This window comes from Apostichopus japonicus, chromosome 10, assembly GCF_037975245.1.
Source record: "Apostichopus japonicus isolate 1M-3 chromosome 10, ASM3797524v1, whole genome shotgun sequence".
In the NCBI taxonomy this organism is placed as follows: Eukaryota; Metazoa; Echinodermata; class Holothuroidea; order Aspidochirotida; family Stichopodidae; genus Apostichopus; species Apostichopus japonicus.
Window position 1 is genome coordinate 3,985,885 of NC_092570.1, and position 22,077 is coordinate 4,007,961.

Here is a 22,077-nt window from a genome sequence, read left to right on the forward strand (position 1 = left end):
AATAGACTGCATGTCAGCCTTGATATAACAATAGTTCAATAAGCTTATCTTTTATCTATCTTATCGATGGTTTGTTCCTTCAAAACTTATGTAAAAGATTCTAATAAAGAAATAGAATGATCTCAAATGACATTTCTAAATTTGAAAGAGACACAGACCAAACTGTCATCTCCCTAGCATATATGCCAGAGTAGACGTCGTGACGGACAACCTCCCGAAACAGCGAAGGGAAAAAGTCTTGCTCCGTTTGAAAGATATTTCAGTCATGTCTGAAGCTGTCATCTTGTAAATGCCATAGTTCTACTTGGATCTGAAACCTTTCTTTTCTGGGGTTTTTTTTTCGTGTTCTGTTCTCTTTTGTTTTGTTTTAGTTTCGAAGTAGATTGCTTTGTACATGGGTAGCGTGACGTCATGACACGTCACTTCTTAATGTAAATGAAGAGCTAAAAAACAGAAAAGACGTGTTCAGAAAGTGTGTGTGTTGATGCAACTCCAATTTGGGGAAAGAAAAAGAAAATTCCCGTAAACGTCACCATCCTGCCAATATCTTTCTATTTTTAGAAAACAAATTGTTTTCGATAGCAACCATTTCCCCACTCCAGATCGCCTCAGAGGTTGCATTACAAAATATTTAGCTCCGGATGCTATGTTACTCGTGGCTTTTGACGAAAATTGATCTTTAAACTGAAAAACAGGAAAAAAACAAGATTTTACAGGTAATCAGATCTGGTAAGATGACGGAGACAAATGGTTCTATGTTCCTAGTTAAGTTGTCTGAAGAGAAAGACAAAAACCCGAAGTGGCAATATCGCTTGTAGTTACGGTAGAAAACTTGAGAGAGCAGTTCTTGTTTTATTATAAAGTATATAAAACATGCGTAAGACGGAATTGTTTACATAATGTAAAATGTGTAATCATCAACTGAAACTATATCACTATACCTCGCTTCATAGTCTTCAAACTCATTCGTTTTATTCAGACTTGTCATATAGACGATAAACGTAAAATAAAAAACATTAAACAAAATCAGGAGAAGGTCGTACGCGTCAATAACTTTATCTTCTTCCGTTATTAATTTTGGGCGGTCGGTTTGATATCACAGGAACTTTAATAACTTCATAAGCTAGCGTTTTTTTGGTCACAATCTTGGTTACGGTACAATTTTTTTCCTTTTATCCATTACTTGTACATATGTGTCTGTGATGTTACATCTTTATCGTATGCAAACCCTTGTTGCAAGATTAACAACTTAAAATAACCATATCTTCAGATCACATGTTTCAAAGTGCATCCAATTTTGTCTTGTCGAAATCGTAAAGATTGTCGTGCCTGTTAATTACTGGAAGAAGGTTGGTGCTTTCCCCCCCCCCCCCCTTTTTCTCGCCTAAATGTACAAGTTAGTAGTGTAGAGTAGTCTGTGCATTTTTAACCTGAGAGGTTTGTTTTTGTAGTAATTGATATCAACTAAAAGATATTTTTAAAAAGAAACACTTTTATCTGATAAGATCAAATTAAACATGATATGAAGAAATTAATCATATTTTATACTTAACTCTACATCGAATGATCATAGTAAACTTTACAACAAAGTTCTGTCCCGTTTTTAATTCCTAAAATCAGCAAAAATTATAGAAGAAAAATGGGGGGAAATGCGGAAAATGAGCCAAACCGTACCTTTTTGGCTCAATGCCAAGTTTAGATCAAATATTTTGTCTTTGTTACTTTCAAAGTATCAAAATGTTACAGCGTCGGGATGAAAGTAAGATCATTTTTTTTTTTAAGGAATTCATTCAGAGTCGAGTTTATTACTGGTAATTTTTATTGATAATTGAAGTTGACGTTCTGGATTCTTTTCTATTTTCTTTGGGGCGGGGGTGGTGTGGGGGGGGTAAGGGTGTCTAAGTGTAACAGGGTAAAAGCAAGTAATTTAGTCTGGTTTTCATGGCTATTTCATGAGTATTTAATATTTATTGAAGACAAACGGCAAAGGCTAATATCTAATTGACAATTACACTCTCTAGGTATGTTACAATTATTTGCACGCATAACGCCATTCAATCGTATTTAACTCTTTGATTAAACATCTCCAACTTTTCTTGAGGTGAACATGTTACTGGAGACAGGGGTGAGAACGGTAAACAGAGGTGCGAGAAATTATACTGAAAACTCTGGGCCTCTTGAATTCTCTCCACTATTACTGTCACCGTCAAGCGCAAAAGAATAAAAATGCATTGAACTCTCATTTTTACATCAATTATACAAGTTAACCGTATAAACAGCTGTAAGGTATATGACGAAAATAATATTGCTCCAGTTTAATTAATATGGACATGTGTTATCCGTAAACCGTATATACAAGTTAATTTACATAATGTCGAATTCAAGTTGAGATTTTTTATTTTCGTTTTGAGTGTTGCTTGCTTCTCAATATATAAGGTCATTTAATAGTTACATTATATTATTCATGATGGTCCATATAATGTAAGCTTTAGTTTCATATCAGCAATAGAAGATCGTCACATCGGCACCTATATGCCTTGAACATTCATATTGAAGTGTAACCAAGGTTCCCCTTCAAGCTAACTATATGCATTAATATACCTTCACTGTCCTACATTATGTTATCATTAACGGAATATTGTGCAGTGAGACATGCTAATAGATTACATGAATGTGGAAGGTAAAAGGTTTTTATTTCTATTACGACGTGTGAAAACTCCTTATATTTCATCACAAGTTGAAATGTAGACGTTCATGAAGAAAAAAATGTTCTTTCAAAATTTTAAAAAGAAAAATGATCAGCTCCTATAGGCTTATAACTGTCCGTATACAGAAATTCATTCATTGCCGAAGGTTTATTGGTTTGTCTCCTCACTGTCACCAACATATATCATGTAATGCTTGCTGATGTATTGGCAAATGCAGGATACATTAAACTGTTAAAATGTGTACAATTTAAGATTCCTTCTGATGGATAATTAATATGTATTACTTCTATTAAGAGGGTAATCTAATAACTTCCAGTTAATACATATTTATAATTTATGTTTTTTGCTTCAACGTGTTGATATAATTCGTGAATACTGCATGTTTTGTTGGAATTTTGTTTAGATAGTGAAACAGAACTAGCTGTATTAACCTCTAAAACTTCATCTTTGATTAATTAACTAAAATATTCAAATTTCAGTTTTAGTTTAGCGTATCAAACATTCTCGTTTTCCAATCAAAATGTTTATAACACTGTTTATGCGCGCTGACTGGCAGTGGGCGTACCTTGGCCGGTGTACTCGCACGGGGCCTCGACTCCGGGCGGCGAGGGGGCTGGGCAAAGTGGCAACTTGTACCGAAATGTAACCAACCAACAGCTGACGCAGGCCGAGGGACAGCGAACCGTTAAGAAGTCATATTAAACGTGCAGTCAGTAAACCAAACGGGGACCATGTTCCCTATGGGCCCATTGCTCATTCATTTTAGAAATATCCAGATGGGCCCTTATATTATTCTGCCGTCCGATCCAACAAAAGAGTATTAAGGCGTCCAGTGCAGTAAGACTGAGAGTAACATATCCGGATCTCTGAAGATGCCAAGTCCGAAATTGCTTACCAAAGCGCAATCATTTGTTTGAGGGGTGGGGGGGGGGGGGTCGTCCCTCCCTTGAAGACCCATTCCTATTGCTACAACGGGACCAAGTTACTTCTGCCTACGCCATCGTAGACGGGTTTTTTTGTTTGCGTATAGTTAGCGCTTAAAAATTTGTATCTTAGGTAAACTGTATACGATGTAAAAAAGTGATAAAGATATTTGATGGCAAACTTACACGATCTGAGATGCCATCGCCGTCAATTTTGTGTCAACGTTGACGAAATTATTGAGTTTTGAAAGAAAACGAACAACGTTAGTAATCATGAAGTTCTCGGAATATCCGTGTTTATATCGCCACGAGATTTATTAAAGATTGTTGCATAAAAAAAAGTTATTTTGGTAGACTCGTGTAAGCATCATACCCTTCGACTTGATCTTGAATTCATCTAAAAATAGCAAAGAAAATCTTTATTAACCTTCAAAGTTGTAAAGTAAGTTAAAAAGTAATATTGGTTACCTTCTTCCGTGAAAAATTTGGGAATATATCACTCGGTACAGGTGGATTTATGATTATAGCCCTATAAGTTTGAAAACTAAATTTTACGATGTTATCACGTTAGAGAAGACGTAAACCCAGACCGTGATTGGTAAGTGTGTTAAAGAGATGTATGAATATGCATGATGAACAAACATCCACCAATCAGTTCCATATTGGGGAGATATCATATGAGTTTGAAAACTAAACTTTACAATGTTATCACGTTAGAGAAGACGTAAACTGAGTCCGTGATTTTTAAGTGATGTATGAATATGCATGATGAACGAACTTCCGCCAATCAGCTCCACTTTGTAGAGGTATGCTAGGTACGGTATATGATTCTTTACACAGAAAACTTAAGACTTGAGCAAGTCTAAACATGACGTCATCAATTTTTTTTCAATTTGTATTGTCATCACGTAATTACCACATTGGATTTAGTGTCCACACTATTAACATTTGAACATGCAAAAAAAAAGGTAAAATAAAGCAAACATTTAAAGGTTTCAGATTCTAAAGTGGCACATTATGACATCACAGATTTACAAATTTAAAACTCGCAGTTACAGCTTTAATTTTAAACTAGGATATTTCCTAGTTAGAGTAAATATTTTCTTGGCTGTTTGGGGGTTTGGGGTTTGTTCATCACTAAGTATCTCCACACATATAAGCTTAGGATGATAATTCGGTTTTTGTCTACTAAGATTGAATAATACAAATATGATAATTTTGGAACATAAATTTCAATATCATTACTGTTAAATTTTGGTCCCATTTAATCCTTTTTTTCGTGAATTCTATCATGATTGTACAGTTTGTTATAAAAACAAGTCACGTTCCAGATAAATGTTCAAAGAAGATTCTTCCTTGATGAATTTAAAAGTAACCCTACGTCTTTTAGCTTTGACTTAACGAGATAAAGTATGATGCCATTAGCCGAAATCAGGTATTATAATTTGGTCAAACAATTTGCAAGATTAAGTCGTTAAAGTTCTATTACTTTAAGCTCGTTCTCATCTTGACCTCCGCCTCCATATAACATCTTCAAAAAGTGGGAAGATTTGTTCCCATTCATGATCGTTTTCGCAGTAGGAGGAGTAGGGAAGTGCAGGAGTACGTTAGCTGATGTAAAACCGCGAGAACGAAAAATCGGTGAATTGGTAAAGAAAAACCCGAAGAGGAAGCATGCTTACCATCAAATATGATCTTTAGAGAGTTAAAAAACGAATCAATATGGTGTTTTCTCTCTCGTGAAATATCATGGTTAACATAGAAACATGAGAACGCGAAACCTTTTAAAGTACCATTAGTTTGCGGAGTGCGTATTGATTAAAGGAAGTGAAAGCGTCACGTGATCTCTGGGGAGTGTTAGCTTACGCACTGACCGCATATTTACACTTGTTGATCTCATATATTGTAAACGCACAAAATATCTGAGACAGCCTGATATGCTTTGTTTGTGTTTTTTCTTTTTAAAAAAAGACGTCTGTTTTGATTCCCTTGTTTCAGAGAACCATCAAGTTATGACAAGGTTATGGCATCTCAAACCACGGTGAGAGGAATTCTCATAGAGATACCAAGAACGTACCCAGAGACCTTTTACGTACAAAATTGACAGGCAACCCTAGAAGGCTATCGACAATGTGTTTGTTTTATATTCATACGATATAAATATATAGTGGTTAGGGTGTCCTCGTACAAACCGGAAGGCCCGGGTTCGAGTCCCGGTGGAGGCTAGAAGTTTTTTTCACTGTTCTTGATTTTCCAACTCATTACGATTTCAATTATATATATATATATATATATATTTATATATATACATATTTATATATATATATTTATGTGTGTATATATATATATATTCACGGCATCAGTCAAATTACAAGTCCCCTCTCCTGCACTTTCCCCTTCCCCTCCACCTTCTTCCCATCCCTCCCTTCCCCTCCCCTCCCCTGCCATAGAGTATCCTTTTAATTGATTGGACCCGACCATATCAGCTGATCAAGATCCTTTACTTGTGACATTTAGTAACCAGACTGCAATGTCAATTTATATTTGCTAGCCTCATTAAAAATAACAACTTTAAAACAGAAAGGTTTAAGAAACCTTTCATTTATTTTATTTTATTAAAACAGTCAATCCGACAGATAATAAATGGATATTTCATTTGGATAATCTCAGGGAAATGTTCAAGGTCATTGGGTGGATTCTGACATCTTTTGTTATTTACTTTCTTTTAACAATGGCATAAAACAATACTGACACCATTGTCACTATTTATGAGAGGCTATATTGGGGAAGTTTACATCACGTCCAAAGAAAAAAAGAAGGAATAAATAGCCTAGATGAAGAAACTATTTATAGCTGATGCGCCAAATTAGGTGGAAATGAAAAAATTATAAGTTTAAGAACAAGGGGAGTATCATTTGACATGAATATAATCGGATCTATATTTTATGCTTGCGTCAAGGGGATAAGTTTTTTTTTTTTTCTCGAAAAGAATTGATTTTTCAATATAACTTACGTGAATGTCTGTGAAACAAGTTTTTAAAGTTTGTGATTTTATGAAGCATTTGGGTTTAAGGAGTTTTGTTTTCAGATTCAAATTTATATAAAATGAAAACTGACAACTTAGGTAGTTCTGATTAGGTTTGAAATGGAACCTTTAACTGAGTTTGAAATGAAACTTTGATTAGCTTTGAAATAGAACCTGTTATTAGGTCTGAATTGAAAACCTTAACCTGGCGTTTTAGTGGAACCTTTACTTAGGTTTGAAATTGAAATTAGATCAATGGAAATTTTTGGATGATAATATAACATTACTAATATAAAAATTTAAGAGAAAGATATGGGTTGGATAGAGAGAAAAAGAGAGTTGTGTTTCAATTGAGGTATTCCGTTGATATAGGTTACCTATATCAATCTATATACCATATGTGTAGGAACTGGTACAGAGACACCGCCACACCCCGCCCCCCCCCCTCCCACCCCTCCACACCCCTTCCCCTTCTTCCACTGCAGTTCTAAACCATTAAGCTGGAACGTTTGTATTTGGAAATAGAGTTTCATACATTTGAATTATCCATTTTCAGTTTCATATAAAGACTTGGTAATACCGTACGTCTAATTTTGTTTGTTTCTTTTTATCGAAATTACGAAACTTTCGATGTCCGAACTGGGCCACCGTAGTAATTACAACAATCAGAATTCTTCCGGTGAAGACCACAAATGCCATCGTTTCGGATTTCTGATGCCCTCTCTCACTCTCTGATAACTACCACTTGTAGCATTATTATCTACTTTTTACGTTATATCCGTAATACAGTAGCTGACCTCTCTTCACTATGATACTTTAAATCTTTATGTTTTGTTGTTGCTAGTACAGCACTGACTTCGAAAAGTAATCAGTCGGGAGTTTTGACAGAGAATTAGTCCACGAAAAAACACAGAAAAGTACAAAGTTTGTTAAAAACAAGAGGGGGTGGAGAAGATAAAAAACTCGGCAGATTTTTTGGGTCGGTAAGTGTCTGCTTTAAACAGGCTATGTGATGTTTAACATGCATTCCAGTTAGTAACGCCGTAAGACCTATATACGTGTACAGTATTTCCGTTACAAGATTTTAAATGTAAGGAATAATAAAAATGCCATCGGTGGTGCTTGTAACATCAAGACTGATTAAGATTTTTAAATTGTGAGGAGCAGAGAGACACCTGGTAATGAGCGGAATTGCTTGCGGGAAGTCATGACGCAGCCTATTTTAGTGTTTGCAGCTGTCGTGAACTCTTTCTTCTCGTGTGACATTAAAAATACAAAGTTTGAACATTAGAACGGAAGTCGTATAACTGGCATCGATGTACAATTGGGTAGTGTGTGTGTAGATATATATATATATATATATATATATATATATGAACATGATGACGTCATGCAGAACGTCTCACAGTAAAGCTAAGAAATCCGATGTTCTAACAGCACTGTGAGGTGCCACTTCGGATTGAATGGGGTGGAGTGAATGGGGTATTTAACACCGTTATACATTTACCACTGTGACATATACGTTGAATTAATGAATGCTTTCTGGTTTGAATATGTATCAGATGTTGATTTTTTTTTTCACCCTTGCTGATCACAATCGACTGTATACTTCTGTTTTATCTTTTGATCCGGTTTAATAGAAGCTACATCAGCTATGTTGTAATTTATTGATAATTATCAATCAATATGTTTTTTAATTAATCAATATAATATACATGTGCCGCACTATATCGCGTGCCGCACGGCCATTTCTACCGCTGGGGCCGCCATTGATATGTCACCATTCGAAAGACGAGAGTTTCTGACCACATTTTGTTTCTTCAAATACTGATGGAATCTTATCTTATCTTATTCATAATCACTCCAAAAGAACGTTCTTTCGAGACATCATTTTCCCATTTCACAAAATAGAAATACAAACTACACGAAATAATCTTTGATCAAAATCAACACAGCACAGCGGCAAGTTTAACTAGGTCCTGTCGAGAATATGGTTCTTGGCGATGGTTTGAACCGGGGAACCTTGTAGCTTCTGGGGACGGGAGGGCGGGGGGGGGGCACCACTAAGCGCTACACCACGCCTTCATCGTCACAATATAAAAAAGTATACGTAAAAGTTTATTTATAACACATTCATGAAACTCGAAATACCCCCTCCCCCTGTGGTGACCTAGATTTTATATCTTTGCCATACAACTGCCAGCTCGGCTGGTTTTATGCCGCTATGAAAAGAAATGTGGTCTTGGAATGATCACAGTCTGCATAGAGCTAGTTAAAACTGAGCAATCAAAAAAACAATTCCACACTAGATAATTTCGTTCTATATTCCCTACGTTTTACAGCCCTAGAACAAGGTCATCATTTGAAGCTACTATATGATTAATGCAATAGCTAGAACAATTAAACCATATACCGGAACTTAACAGTAGAATAGGCTATTTAAAATTCACAATTTACAAAGAGTAGACAACGTCCGACCAAAAACAGAAGAAAAAAATTCAAAGTTCTTCTTATTGCTTCGATGGTTTTAACACCTATAACCGTAATTAATATTATACGATTCCTTTCTAATGTCAAAGAATTGACGCCTGCTACTGAATAAAAAGATAGGAACTGCTTTTTTTTTTTAGCCTCATTAATTATTTAAGCTACATTTTTTTTAAATTGAGTTAGAACATAATATACATTAATGAATGTATAGGCAAATTTCCGTATAATATGGCATATCTACGTTAGTATGTGACCAAAAAAAAATGGCTACATTAAGAGGAGAGGTTATTAACGCCTGACACTTCATGTGAAGTTTGTGCAAACTTAATTTCTCAGCTAGGAAATGTGTGAAAGATACGTGTTGATGTGTGCTTTCAAACGTAACGGACTCTTTTCATGTTTTAGACAGACTAAGAATTTCCACTCCCCCGCCTCATCTCCCGAGCCTCCTCGACACCTATTCCTACACCTAAACCGTTTCATTACAAGTTACGAGAAACCTCATTAATTTCAATTGATAATATCAGTATTAAATGTCTTTTATATATAACCATCATAAGTGGTCCTGTTTTTTCTTGCTTGCTCTCGTAATTAAACAAGCTTTTCAAGCTCAATAGAGGTGATAAAAATCTTGTAAAAAAACAAACTGAGATAGTCCAGAGCAAAACCATTTTTTTTTTAAATAATGAAAAAAAGAACATATTGTTAGCATCCTGGTGAATTTTGCATTCAATTCCTGTTGTTTTCAGTTTATATAGAAAACAGGATATGTTCCGTCCCATAAGTGAACTTGAAGCAAACAAGTATGATGTTATTTATGCACACTGACAATTTCTTTTCTTCTTCTACGTTTATCTTTAAAATCTTCATCCAATATTCTTCAAAAATTGGGATGTATAACAACATTCGTATACACTATATGTGTAGAGTGATTAGTGTATTGATATGCCTTTACATCCCGTTAGACAAAAATAAACCGAGTAGGAACTTTATCCAATCAAAGTCAAACCAATCAAGTAAATAAAACAAAGAAAACGAAACCATTTAGCTGTCAGTGTTCAATTATCACATCATAGGTCTAACTGTTTGTTTCAAGTGCATACCACCGGTGCTGTGGCCGAGTGGCATTTGAAGCAATGAGGCTTAGCAATCGGGAGGTTCCGGGTTCGATACCCGGCCTGGTTATAGTAAGGTGGGCTTTTCACCCAAGAGCAATCTACGATTTTCCCATCTGAAATGACTTTCCATAGAAACTTGAAAACAAATTCCAAATTTGAGTCATATGTTGAATATGAAGTCACCCGACGTGAAAGTTGTAATCCATAAACCCTTGCGGGTTTCTCCCTTATTCATGGTCGCTTAAGCGTCTTAAAAAGTAATTGCCTTATTATTGTTATTATTATTATTACTATTATTACTATTATTGTTATTATTATTATAAGTTCAATTACGGTAAAACGTATGGTTATTATAAGTAACCAATATCTTGGAAACGCAGTGTTAAATACAAATTTCACCAGGGCGCTGAGTAAATATATATTTATTTCGTTAGTCGAAAATCTGTTTTCCTGATGAACTTATTCTTAATGAATTCTTCAAATGCCATGAATAAATACATACGTTCTTTGGGGTATTTAAACTGACGTCACATTGGGTCAACGGACTTAAACATGATTATTGCAAAAGCTTAAATATTTCAAGGAAAATGAATTCCCTTTGATAAACATGATCATTGCAAAAGTAAAAATATTTCAGGGAAAAATGAATTCCCTTTGATATCTACCACATGACGAAATCATAATAACATCCCTGTATATAACAGGCATGCACTTCAGGCTCCCAAAGGAATGAATTCTTATTTAGTATGTATGAAGACCATAGCAGCAAGTCTATAGCAAAATTAACATACCACTTCATTCCAAAAATACGATATCAATAAACACATATGAAAGGAAACATTTTTTATTTCAAACAAAAAATATTACCATGTACAAAAATGAAATAGTATATTTTTTGCTTTCTGAACGAAGTAGCCTGTATGAGTTAAAAAGAAAACGATTGGGGTGGGGTGGGGTCAGGTGGGGTGGGGTGGGGTGGGGTGGGGTGGGAAGAAATGGTAAGGTGGGCGTGCAGGAAGGAACACAAAGAAAATAGTTTGGTTATAAGCAAGCATTATGGTTCATTAAGGTGAATCTGCCACTTCCGGTATACATTCAGTTTAAGAGATATGATATAACTATGATATATATGATATAACTTACGGTTTTCCGATCGTTGTTTAGGTAACACCAACATCTGATGGCATATTAAGCATATCCAAAGACGCAACGATTCAGTCACATGAACACTTCATAGCTAAAGAAGAAGAATAAAGTGTTACAAGGATTTTTTTTGTTAAGAAGAAAAGAAAATAACCTTGAAAAAGTTATACGGTTCTTTCCTTCACTTTAAGAATCGTAATTTGCTGCTAATGGCAAATTTAAGAGGTTCATGTACTATTTTAATTTAATAATAGATCAACATTTCAAAATTTTACTATTGTAGTCATAAAAAGATAATATAATTCTGGTCAAGGCCATTAAATAATACAACATTATTCAGATTTTGAAACCAATTATTTGTACAATACTTTTCTTAAAAATATGCCATTAGGAAAGAATTACATGAAATTTGTAACCTTGAAAGCAGGGATCTCTCAGTTACTGTGAACTTGCAACAAGTTATGAGGTCCATTACAAAGGAGAAATTCGAACATAGATAATGCTACCCACTGATACTTGAATTATGTAGTGGTGGGTTCAGTACTGCCTACCCTTTCTTGAACTATGATGGTGGTGGGTTCATTTCTGTTCATGGATGGAACTTGCTATTATTAGGGCGCTGCCGTAACAGCTTCCCGGTGTGATGGCATTGTTGTTGAATACCAATAAATCCCAGATCCTTTTGTTTTCCATAAACATCAGATAGTCATGATCACATAACACGAATACCAATCAACCCCAAACATGCTATACTTTCCAAAACATGCATGGTTTATGTATGCGTGTATGTATGTATTTATATATGTGTGTATGTGTGTATGTATGCATGGTTTATAATTTACTTGACAAAAGACTGACATGACAGACAGAAATACAAAAACCCGAAGTTAGGTCATGAAAGTGACGTCGAGAGCTAAGTCGGGCTTCAAACTAGTTTCAATGCACCCCCCCCCCCCACTATACAACCGCCTTTTCTTAAAGTATTAATTTGCCTTATGTTATGCAAATATAGCAAGGTATATTGGTTACCCACATTTCTGTGCCCCTCCCCCCAACACTCCAAACTGAACCAGAGCCATATCACCAGAGAAGATCACCTATCCAATAATAGCACCACTCTGGTTAGGCTACAAGAGGCTATGGAGACTTATAGTGGAAATTGAACATAATTCCAACTACCTCATCTTAACCCACCACCCCCTCCCCCTCCACCACCTCCCCATCCCACTGCCACTATCCTCCCCAGTAGATTCAAATTGTTTGTTACTAAAGGTGTTAGCATTAAACAATTGTTTCCTGCATGTGACAATGTGTACTTTCGACCTTCCGGGTCAAACTTTCCACCACTCCATGCATTAACATCTACCCGACCATTATGCCTCGTTGCTAAGCCTAAATTTGGACATTAAGACATGAACCCCCCACCCCGACCCACCCACCCGCAGTATATTTGCTACAGAAGACAGACTTAACGTGCACCGACTGACTCTGTGATATGAAAGTGTTACAGTAAACACCTTGTTGAAACACCAGAAGGTCTGTCATACCTCCCTTCGCAGAAGTGATGACGCTGTTCGGATAAGCTTGACACTATTCCACCTGACTAGGTGCCCAAGTAAACTCGACGCGCCTCTATAGTGTTACAGTAACTTCCCTAGGGCGTTTTACAATGGAAAGGTGTAGGACAGTTTTGATATAATAATTAATCAGTCTGTAGAAATTTTTTTTTTTTAAACATTTGGGCCCTACAATGTATGTTACTTCTCCCCTGTACGTTGTACTTTCTTACGAGGTTGGGTGTTTCTCAGAAAATTGTCTAAAACCAGTGAGATTGCCAGAGTTTCGTATCAATATCTGGTGAACGAATAAACAATATGTAGATATAGATATAGAGATACACACCATAATTGGCCACCTGAGTGATTCTGCGGCTGTGGTGACGTCCTCTCATAAGATATATATATATATATATATATTTATATATATATATATATATGTTTATGTATATGTATATGTATATATATATATATATATATATAACTAAATTTATATATAAAATTATATAAATTTATATATAAAATTATATTAAGTGAGTAATTAAAGTAATCAAGTGAGTAATTTCTCAATCCACTGTCCCTCCACTGTTTATCACCTAGCTCTCCTCTTCCCCTGTTGGTTTCTTTCTTTCTTCTCTCCATCCCTTGTCTACCAATCCCCTTACATCCATCTATTTGTGTTCACCATGCTCATGAACCTGTCTGTATTCTGTGCGTGTTTTTGTCCCTTCTGTTACTGTTACTTGTCATTTAGCCTTTGAAGAAGATCCTGCTAGGATCGAAACGTCAGGCCAACTTACTTTTACACATTCTCCTACACAGGCTCTCTAGTAGATAAGCAGTTGGCTAACAGTTTTATTTTATTTTAATTTCTCAATAGCATGATTTGGGAGATTTAAGTGATTTGCAACAGGTAGGTTGATCTTTCTTGCTCTGTTTCGCCGATCTATGTTGATTCATTCTCATTCTCAATGTGTTTTTCGACTATTAAACGTATTGCTAGTTGCAAAATTGTAGTAGATGAGGTAAATGACATTTTCAGATAGGTAGTTTATTTTCTGCCTGACTCGGAACATGGTGCTCTGGAAGGCCCCAGTATGTGGAATCGACAAGTAAGCACGATTTGCAATTTTGTGTACTGGGCAATGATCCTGCATTTTCTGTTTGGTTTGCCCCTGATGGGGTGTCATCCTGAAAATTTGCCCGAACTAAAATGTCCCGTAGGATTCTATAGGTCTTGTAAATGAAATGAAAGGTGGTTCTGAGAAAACTGGTTTCAGACGTGACACAATTTATAATTACAAGAAATGTAGATATATTTCTGGTAGTGTTAAAAAGTGTAATGGTGTTACGAGTGGTTGAAGGGGGGGGGGGGGGGGTAATCGAGGGTCTGGAACCACAAGTGTAACAAAGGTGTCACCTATAGGGCCATTTGGTTTCACAGAGTGTGTCGAGTTCCGCGCCCCTGTCCCCTTCCCTTTCTTCGCCTTTTCGTCTTTGATCACTTCATTGTATGAACACTTCTCTCCAGTAAATACACTGATTTCGTTTACTTTTCCAAGTAAATAAATAGGAAACTTAGCTTTTTGTTTACTACAAACGATGATAAGTATAATCTATTTTGCAATTTCTTGTGGATGCTTTCTTATTTATTTTAGTCTCCTTCTGACCTGTGGCACATCGCATGATTTTTTTTTATAAAGAGGAGAGGCCCCTCAAATTTCCCTTTTGTTCTATTGATGGGTTCCCTTTGATTTGATTTGCATGTTTATAATTGCATAAAATGCTTCCCAGAACGGGGAAAACGTGTGTGAGTTTAAAAAGTAGATTCATTAACAGTCAATAGTTCCAAAAAGATCAGATTCGGCTTGGCTTAGAGCAACAATTACCTGATTTTCTTGTTTTCGGCGGCACACTATCGTTTTCCCTGTCATTTTGTTAAACAATAGACAATAAATCTTACCATTAATTATATAAGTGTAGGTTTAGGTTAGATTGCACTATTTCCATATAGAGCAAGACACAAGAAATTGTGAAAAAAAAAAACGTAATATAAAATTGTCTCACACTGTGCCCTGGATGTTAACGTTATAGTTTCTGAAGAAAAAACAATATGTGTTGCTTTTCTTGCCATGAAGTATATATGTATCATTCGTATGGTGTGGGGGGGGGGGGGTGACAACCCACCTCTATTTTGAAATCTAGGAACTTGAGGTGACCGAATCTCGGTGTCGTCAGAAAAGTTGAAAAATTCAAAATGTCGTTAATCTCGTCTTGAAAGCGTTCAAATCTCTATGGAGTTATACATTATCTAACGCAAGAGGAGTCGTTGTGGAGGGGGTGGGGCTTTACAGAGGGGGGACTAGTCTTTCAAAGTCAAGGTTCTATCCAAAAACAATTAAACTGACCCTTTTCTGTTCTTTGGGTTATGAGATTCATAAATGTTCATTATCAATATTGGCTTCGCGTAAATTCACTGTGCGTGATCTACTCCGTTTGTATACTTGTATAATTATAAACCATGGAAAGAGTCTTTCTAAGTTTCTTTCTGACAAGGAAGTTCTGCGTCTATATTTATGTTGTTTACGTAATCTTCAAGGGAATAGAACTTACCTCTTCTGCTTGTAAGATCTTTCACAGCTTTAGTCTCAGATTACAAACGTTGTCTTTCTAAACAGAATCAGTTTCTGTTTTAAAGTTTTAAAGACGTTTCCATTAGACGAGAATCCTGCAGGTTATATCACCGTGGGCATCAACGACATGACAGAAGTGAAAATATTGTTCATAATACAAGTTCTCAGGACAGAAAAATGTGATTTCTCTGTCACACAGTCCACCTGCTGTCTTGTATAGCTTGCCTTTAAACTTAATCATATCGCCGAGATATGTTTTTTTAAAGAAACGTCACCCAACGTCACCCAACCTGGGCACACAAACCAAAGGATTTAACTGATCCATTCTTGATCCCTTGCGAAAAATAGTGTACTAGTGGTGGATCAAAACTGATACTGGTGCTGCTTCCAAAAGGTATAGTAGAACCGCAAAGAGAGAAAAATAACTTGCAAAAAGCTCCTGGGTATATGCTGTAAAATGAATTTAATATGTACAGGCTAAATAGTAGAATGGTCAGAACGTGCCAAATATGCAACAAAATAAAGATTTGTTAAATGTGTAAAAACTATTGGCAAAGTACACTGCTGTGTTACGAAAGGGTTTAACTTTCTTGTTACGTTCAAATTATAAAGTGTATTGAAAATACAGTGCAGTAAAAACCTGTGCTAACAAAATCTACGGTGCTCTTAGGCTTAGGCTACAAAGGCTTATACGTACGTCTTTCGCATTCATACATTATACTGTAGCGAGGGTTTTAGTCTTTAAATCCACTTTAGTTCCTTTCCGTATCGACTTTACTTATCATTGTGATAAAATTTCTAAATTCCTTACAGCTCAGAAACATTGTATGTCTTAAAATTCCTGCTTATGACCCCTGTGCCTAATCCTCTAACCCTTAATTCAGGACCATGTAAATCTATATATTAATTCGGACAGGTAGCAAAACCTTCAGTACTATGACGACAAACAGCCTGTACAAAGGCCCATGTTTGTACCTAGGCTCGGGTTCGATGACCCCGGGGGAGGTGGGAAGTTTATTCACTGTTCTAGATTATATATATATATATATATATATATTATTGAAAATCGTAATGAGTTGGAAAATCAAGAACAGTGGAAAAAACTTCCAGCTTCCACCGGGATTCGAACCTGGGCCTCCCGCTTTGTACGCGGACACCCTAACCAATTATATATTTATATATATATAGATTCATGAATTGACCTAGTATATACATATACATTTATAGCGTTGATATATGTCAGCAAAAACAACTTGTACTCGCCAGGTTCTGAGCAATTTATATCTTGTTTATTCAATTAATAATTTGATGTACCTATAGTACTTATATTCCCAAACCATCATTTTCTTTACATTTTTCCGTGCCAGTTTCGTCTCCCTGACAGGCACAGTTGTTTGTTTATATAGACCGTCAAAAAACGAGGTGTCAATGTTTTAAATTAAACTACATATTAAAACCAAACATTCTTGTCTTCAGAATCAATAAACTATGTTCTTTGAGAGTAACCGTAATGATACTTTTATTCCTTTCCTACTTGTTTCACTTTAAATATCTTGAACTTTCTACCTCTTCACCTTCTTTTATTTTTTTACAATATTAACAGTTTTTTCACCATTATTTGGCACCAAAGTAGCTTGCTGACTTTTATCGAGCAATAGATAGGGATCAATTATATTTTGGAGAAGGGCACGGCTCCTTCAGGTCAGAACATGTAGTAACGGTAAGTGGCTGAAATAAATTTTGAGGAAAAAATAGACCAGTTTCAAAGATGTAACTTGCCGATAAAGGGCATAAAATACTGAAGTAAAAGAAAACGAAGGATAGGGACCAACAGGGTGCCGACTTCCCTGTAGTCCGATCCAAACACGTCCTCAAAGGAAACAAACTCAGTACCGCCCCCCCCCCAGTTTTCCTCTGTGGGCCGGTTGTTATAAAAATGTGGTTATGGTTATGGTAATAAATATATATGCATAGTATAATAGCATCCATATACTTCTAAATCCTCTGATTTGACACCCCTCTGAAGTTATCCCCTCACCCCCCCCCCCTCACTATCTAAACATCCTGGGTCCGCCGCATCCTCCATCGGTATTTAGGGCAAGATGGCATTACGGTAATAACACAAAATATGATCCACATATCAGCCTTTCTATTCATATGACCATGTTGCACCTTTAATACGCCAATGCTCTTCAGATCTCAGAGCCTATCGTTAATAATATGATGTTTGGTGCTTACTGTGTACGACAGCAACCGTGTCTCCTTTCTTAAGGTTTCGCTGTTTTTTTTTGTTTATGTTTTTTTAATCTAATTTCCGTTAATAATATGATCACACTTTACTGGTTATCTAGCCATTTCGGCCTTTTCTATATAAACATGCGTTTTTTGAAGGTTAATAGCTCTATCCCGGCGTTACACTATCCACATAACCTCTGGAATTAATAACCTATCCAAAATGATTTCGCTTGCCGTTTATGACAAAAATCTTTTAAAAAAAAAGAGAGAAAATATGGACTCAATTTGCTAACGCATTTTTCTTTTATTTCTTTTCAAACTTTTTATTTCTTTCTCCCAGAAAATTTAAAGGGTTAAGGAGATTGCTTAAAAGGTAAATTTCCAGGTGAATAGCTTTAAATATCCCCTTCATTGCATGATTTTTTTAGCCAAACTGTTTATAGGTTTTACGTTATATATCTTCATTTGACACGTCTTCTACTACATCTGCGATGGCCGGGAGGGTCTTCTGACATTTACTTGACCGTGTTAAACATAGCTGACCTACTTCGGCGGATGTAACTAAGTATAGCGCTGGTGTTGTGTGCGCGTATGTATGTGTGTATATGTATAGCGCTGTTGTAGGTACGGTGGCTCTGAAGGGTCCGTTCCGAGTTGTATAGATGTACTGTGTTAGTGTAAGAATACATATCAACAAGTTTGATATTATTTGTCAAGTTGTCTTTTTGGTGTATCGTGTCTCTGCTGCGATGATTTCAGGTTAATTTTATAACACAGCTTTTCCACAATTTCACAATTTTTGTTCAATATTTTGTGTTAGTGCAAATTGACAATTTAGTCAACAAATGCCATTATTTTGACATCGTTGTCAAGTTGTCATATTAAGGATAGTCTTCCTCCATGGGCTCGAAACGCAACAATTCAACGATTTTATTCTGTTCGTCAACATATCATGTAAATGTCGCTTGACAACCCAACTCGGTAAATATCGTATTGCTTATACTAGTATTGTCAAGATAAGTATAAAACAGTGACCCTACTTGACAATTTGACAGCTTTTGTCAAGATGTCACGTTAGCTTAACTTATAAACTCGAGAATATTTGACGTTCTAAAGTTTACCGCAACGCACTAACTCGACAATTTTGCATATTTCGTCAAGTGATATAAATTACTGAATGTCTGCTACTCGAAAAAAAATATACATTACAACGTTTTCCCCTCAGGACCAACGTATGCAGGAGAGTTAAAAAAGAAGGAGAAAAGGATGAATTTAAACTAGGTATCATAGATAATTAGAAGCAATTAAACTGGGAGTTAAGAGGTACCGAGAAGTGTACACAAAAAGAGGTGATTACAATGTAATATACAACGAAGGTGAGGCGTCTCTAATTACTCTCTCATAACAGCCAATGTACCTGGCTTAATCAGTGTGTAGGCCTATTGTGTATAAGAGACAACCGTTAAACAGTATAAACACATGCTAAACCTGTCAGCAGATGCTACCTGAGCGGAGTGTATAGCCTAGTGGTTAACGACGGCGTCTCCCAGTCATGAGATCCCCGGTTCGATTCCCCGCCGACAGCAATGTGTGTCGTCTGGCAAGGGTGTTGTTCAATAACAACTTCCCGACATGGACGTTAAATGGATGTGTGCCGAGAGATTGGCTTCGGTCAGCTTGCGAGTCTACAAGCCTCCATGGCTTCTTTCGCGAGTTCCTGCTTGCGGGAAGATCACATATACATACATACATACTGTGGAAAAAATAATTACAGACGAATTTATTACTCAAAGGCTGTTTCAACTAATGACTGGTTAGGAGCCTAAACAACTCTCCCTATGTTTGACTAGTACTACGGACACCTAGCCAATTTGCTCATATTCAGTACATTTGTAGTGTGTGATAATCTCATTCAAAATCTGTTGACATTTTTCGAAAGCTCTTTTCGTTTCCAAGATATACACATTCGAAGTTTGAAAAATTTGGGAAACTCATTGAATATGTGCAAACTATGACGTGGTGTGTTGCACTCATATACATTTCATATTTTAAGGCCTTCATAAGTTAACCCCTATTCACAAGCCCTCATTTGAATAATGTGATGTTCCTCTTTTCACAGAAGTCAAGCAAATATATCAACGAATCGCCTTTAGGTCACCAAAGCTATTTTCATGATTTTGAATGCCTATTAAAGTAATTAGGACAATGTTGTTCATAGGTGACCGTAGACCTTTAACATTGATCCTTTTTGCCAAAATCATACTTTTTGTCAAAAGTATGCCAAAATCATTTGAAAATCAGAAAATTACAATTTGCATTCCCTTAAAGCAATGCACTTTATACTCACTAACATGTTTGCCAAATTGTAAATCTTATCTAGTTTTCTTTTTCCTACCCAAGTGTGAAAAATATCAGGAAAGGTATTTGTAATAACATGTGTAGTTTTCGTTCGAAATTCTCCTTCACGTTAAATTTCAAGAACATTGTACACTGTTTCTTGTGGGATGTTAAAGCTTGTCGTTCACTTATTCGTTATCGATCAGTGATATTGTAATCTATACGGCATTCTATAGCACCGAGCCAAACATCTTAATAAAACTTAATCCCTTATTTACTAGGGCGTGTTTGTAAACTCATCGTAAGTTAAACCATAAACAAATCTTTGATTGATAAAAAGTAGGCGCGAGGCTTAAACGGGTCACTCCAATTTCAGAAGCGATTGTTTTTGTGCTTCTTTTTTATTTATTTTTTTATAAATGAGCAAAGCTTATACTTTCTGCAACCTATCATCTTGTTGATTGATCTTGAAACAATTCACTCGCGTCAAGTTACAACTCCGACCTAGTTTAGAATGATGAAAACGTTTGTATATATGTATCGATGTGCTCAGCCTATGCTTTTTGGTAAGGAGATACGTACCGCCAAGTAAACACGAATGTTTAAAGCACTATATATACATGCTGCGTGGTTTTGTTCATTACTAAGTCGAAACTGAAACTTTGCAATTGAATATTGGCTACACAGTAATTAAGATGAAAACGTCAAACTAAACAAAACTTTATTTGGAAATAGCAACCATGATTGAGCCAATTCGTATAGATCGTATACAAAGTAAACAAAGTTGGAAATAATGTTTAATATGAATATATTTACAATTTCATCACTGCCGGATAAAGAATACACACACCAGCACCCCAACTCCCATCGCCCTATACCTCTTCTCTTACTTTTCTTTCGTTAGCAACTATATATATGCTTTAACATACACTGATGTATGACATATTCATATTCCTCTATATACAGGTATCTTGTGGAATTTTGATTAGCGAAAGAAGACTCCCGCCTTTTTTTCAATATCTCAGTCCTTCTCCGCCCCTCCAAGCGTTGTTCTAATGGAATGGTCAAGCTGGTGGTAATTCGACAAAGTAGTCGGATTGGTCACCAAATTAATAGAAACAAGAAAGAGAAAGAGTGAGTAGAGCTAGGAGAAAAGAGAAGAGTGCGGAGGAGATGGACGGTGTTTTTACTGTCAGCATAGGAGTATAACTTACCATAGATATTGATATAGGCCTCGGCTATAGGCACGGTTCATCACGGCCTACAGACGAGGTAGCCTACATGATAGGAGTGTAAAATACTAAGCATTATATACTACTAGGTTTAGTATCTGGGGACGGGAGACAGATCTTATCGCACCTACCTTAACCAAATCACTCCACATATAACAAGTCATCTAGGCCTATGTGGTTTCATCACGTCGCAAGATCAGATCACTATCTTCGACCTAGTATGGGAAGTGGGGCCGAGAATCCAATATTTTCTCGTTAGTCACGGACGGGATTAGGGAGGTGAGGGGGAATGGTTCCCGCACGGTGGAAGAGGGGTCAATTTCGGGGGTCACAGACCTCGAGAACATTGTGAGGAAGCAAACTCGCAAAAATCATCGCAAACCGTCCAGACAAAATGGACCATCATCTGTGCATTCAGTACCATGAATTCCACTGAGTATTTGTATGATTTAAGAAAAAAATTAAGAAGATTTAACAAAAGACAAGAAAAAAATGGATGAAGAGATTAAAATGTTAAAAGCAAGTTCTCTTATAATTCCGTTGAAATCTATGATTTATTTTTTTTTTCAACAAATCGCTTGTTATTTGGATTCCCTGATATGTACGTGTTGTCCTCTTTGCGGGAGTGTTAACCTAAGATAGACGTCATCATTTACACAAGAATGACGTAATTTTAA

General features: G+C 36.2%; 1 long non-coding RNA gene across 2 annotated transcripts in view; it reads right to left on the minus strand.

Moving 5' to 3' along the window:
* The window catches only part of LOC139975399 (uncharacterized), a 69,038-nt gene extending 53,169 nt beyond the window's left edge, over window positions 1–15,869 (minus strand). For both annotated transcript variants that reach the window (XR_011795730.1, XR_011795731.1), the window contains exons 1-2: window positions 15,577–15,869; window positions 11,408–11,501 (exon numbers count right to left, since the gene is read on the minus strand). This is a non-coding gene — a long non-coding RNA (uncharacterized lncRNA). The remainder of the gene's footprint in view (window positions 1–11,407; window positions 11,502–15,576) is intronic.
* Window positions 15,870–22,077: the final 6,208 nt, after the last annotated feature.